This window comes from Rhinopithecus bieti, unplaced genomic scaffold (genome assembly GCF_001698545.2).
Source record: "Rhinopithecus bieti isolate Rb0 unplaced genomic scaffold, ASM169854v2 scaffold_14454, whole genome shotgun sequence".
In the NCBI taxonomy this organism is placed as follows: Eukaryota; Metazoa; Chordata; class Mammalia; order Primates; family Cercopithecidae; genus Rhinopithecus; species Rhinopithecus bieti.
Genome location: NW_016808228.1, coordinates 1,721,680 through 1,725,407, shown reverse-complemented (window position 1 = coordinate 1,725,407; position 3,728 = coordinate 1,721,680).

The window sequence follows — 3,728 nt, the reverse complement described above, 5'->3', positions numbered from 1 at the left end:
GTAGCTGGGACTACAGGCATGCACCACCATGCCTAACTAATTTTTTTGTATTTTTAGTAGACACAGGGTTTCACCATGTTGGTCAGGTTGATCTCAAACTACTGATTTCGAGTGATCCAGCCACCATGACCTCGCAAAGTGCTAGGATTACATGTTTGAGCCATTGCACCCAACCAGTTCTTTAGAGAAGTTTTACAAGTGTTTACCCTTCAAAAAGCTTAAAGTTCTATAAAGATGTTATGAACCTTTCCTAAATTCCTGGCTTTTAAAAGTGATGCATCCATAAGTGAGCCTAAGTAGATAAAGAAACTTGTGGTATCAGGAGCCAGGGCCAAAATGTGTGCATTGCTAGAACATGAAAAGCACCATCGGGGGATTACTTTTTAAATTTCTTTTCAAGTTGTTCATTGTTGGTATATAGAAATGCTACTGATTTGTATATGTTGACTTTGTTTACTGTAACTTTACGGAATTTGTTTATCAGTTCTAATAGTTGTTTGATGGCATCTTTAGGTGTTTCCAAATGTAAGATTATGTCATCTGCAAACAAGGATAATTTGATTTCTTCGATTCTAATTTGGAAGCTCTTTATTTATTTCTCTTGTCTGATTGCTCTAGCTAGGACTTCCAGTACTATGTTGAATAACAGTGGTGAAAGTGGGCATCCTTGTCTTTTCCAGATCTTAGAAGAAAGAGTTAATTTTTTCCCATTCATTATGAAACTATCTGTGGGTCTGTCACATATGGTTTTTATTATGTTGAGGCATGTTCCTTTTATACCCAGGTTTTTTTTTTTTTTGAGACAGAGTCTCGCTGTTTTGCCCATGCTGGAGTGCAGTGGTGCGATCTCAGCTCACTGCAAGCTCTGCCTCCCAGGTTCACACCATTCTCCTGCCTTAGCCTCCCGAGTAGCTGGGACTACAGGCACCCGCCACCACACCTGGCTAATTTTTTTTGTATTTTTTAGTAGAGATGGGTTTTCACCGTGTTAGCCAGGATGGTCTCAATCTCCTGACCTTGTGATCTGCCCGCCTTGGCCTCCCAAACTATACCCAGTTTTTTGAGGGTTTTTATCATGGAGGGACATTGAATTTTATCTTTTTTTTTTTTTTTAGCATCAATTGAAATGATAATATGGTTTATATCCTTCACTCTGTTGATATGATGTGTCACATTGATTGATTTCCGGTAGGAGTTTTATTGTTTTTTTGTTTGTTTGTTTGAGCGAGGTTCTTGCTCAGTCACCAAGGTTGGAATGCAGTAGCACAATCTTGGCTCTTTGGAACTTCTACCTCCTAGGCTCAAGTGATTCTTTCACCTCAGCTTCCTGAATAGCTGAGACCACAGGCGCACACCACCATGCCTGGCTAATTTTTTTGTTTTTGTTTTTTGGTGGAGACAGGGTTTCGCCTTGTTGCCCAGGCTCCCAAAGTGCTGGGATTATAGGCATGAGTCACCATTCCTGGCCTGATTTGTGTATGTTGAACCATCCTTGCATTCCAGGGAGAAGTTTTACTTGGTCATGAAGAATGATCTTTTAAATGTCTTGTTGAATGCAGTTTGCTAGTATTTTGTTGAAGATTTTTGCATCAATATTCATCAGGGACATTGGTCTGTAATTATCTTTTTTTGATCTGTCTTTGTCTAGTTTTGGTCTCAGGGTAATACTGGTCTTGTAGAACAAGTTTGTATTCCCTTCTCCTCTATTTTCTGGAACAGTTTGAGTAGAATTGGTATTAGTTCTTCTTTAAATGTTTGGTGGAATTCAGCAGTGAAGCCATCAGGTCTTGGGCTTTTCTTTACTGGCAGACTTTTTATTATGACTTCAATCTCGTTACTTGTTATTGGTCTGGTCACACTTTGGAGTTCTTCATGGTACAATCTTGATAGGTTTATGTGTCTAGGAATTTATTAATTTTCTCTAGGTTCCCAATTTATTTGCCTATAGTTGCTCACAGTAGCCACTAATGATCCTTTGAATGTTTGTAGTATAAGTTGTAGTGTCTCCCTTTCCATTTCTGATTTTATTTATTTGGGTCTTCTTTTTTTTTTCTTAGTCTGGGTAATGGTTTGTCAATTTTCCTTATCTTTTCAAAACACCAACTTTTTGTTTCATTGATTTTTTATGTTATTTTCTTCATTTCAGTTTCATTTATTTGTGCTCTATCTTTATTATTTCTTTTCTTCTACTAATTTTGGGTTTGGCTTGCTCTTGCTTTTCTAGTCCTTTAAGATGCCTCATTATTTATTTGAAGTTTTTCTTCTTTTTTTGATGTAGACACTACTAACTTCCTTCTTGGTACTGCTTTCACTGTATCCCATAGGTTTTGGTATGTTCCATTTCCATCATCATTTGTTTCATGAAATTTTTCAATTTTTCTGATTTCTTCATTTACCCACTGGTTGGTCAGGAGCATATTGTTTAATTTCCGTGTATCTGTATAGTTTCTAAAATTCCTCTTGCTATTGATTTTTAGTTTTATTTCATTGTGGTCAGAGAAGATGCCTGATATTATCACAATTTTTAAAAATATATCAAGACTTGTTTTGTGACCTAACATCTATACCTGAAAATGATCCATATGCTGAGAAGAATGTGTATTCTGCAGCTTAGATAAAATATTCTGTAAATATCTCTTAGGTCTATTTGGCCTATAGAGCAGATTAAGTCCAATGTTTCTTTGTTGATTTTCTCCCTGGAAGATGGGTCCAATGCTGAAAGTGAGGTGTTGAAGTCCCCAGCTATTATTGTATTGAGGTCTCTCTCTCTCTTTCTCTTTAGTTCTAACAATATTTGCTTTATATATCTGGGTGCTCCAGTATTGGGGGCACATGTATTTAAAATTGTTATATCCTCTTGCAGAATTGACCCCTTTATCATTATATAATGACCTTCTTTGTCTCTTCTTACAGTTTTCTCATGAACTCTATTTTGTCTGATATAAGTATAATGACTTCTGTTCTTTTTTGGTTTCCATTAGCATGAAATATCTTTTTCCATCCCTTCATTTTCAGCCTATGTGTATCTTTAAAGGAAAAGTGTTACCTGTATGCAACAGATCAGTCAGCCTTTTTTAAAATGTTATTCAGCCCAATAAAAAGATAGTATGTCTTTTTACTGGGGAGTTTAGTTCATTTATATTCAATGTTATTACTGCTAAGTAAGGACTTACTCCTGCCATTTTGTTGTTTTCTAGTTACTTTATGGTCTTCTCTTCCTTCTTTCCTTCATTCCTGTCTTCCTTTTAGTGAAGGTGATTTTCTCTGGTGGCATGATTTAATTTATTGCTCCGTGTGTGTGTTTTTGTGTGTATCCACATTAAGCTTTTAATAAACCAAAACATCAAAGTCTTTCTCCACACAGATGGCAGTTAAGTTATATTCTCCTCATGCTATTTTAAGTTGATTTTAAAATTAACTACTCTATTCATTATAACCCAATAGGCTGAAAGGGAGAATCTTTTAAACAAAATAATTACTATAATTCTTTGTCCAAGAGAAGGTGTGAAACAGCAAATACAGAAATTAGACACTGGCTCTTTATGTTTCTCAGTTGAACCTTATCAGCCTAAACTGAAATCCAAAGGTCAAAGAGTTGGGACAGAGTTCAGCAGAAGGGCAGGAAGAACAGCTTTTCCTGTTTTTCCAGGGTCAAACCTTTACAACATAACTTCATCATTTTTAGTGTTCAGTATTACAAATTACCAGAAGGGCTTTAAAATAATAAT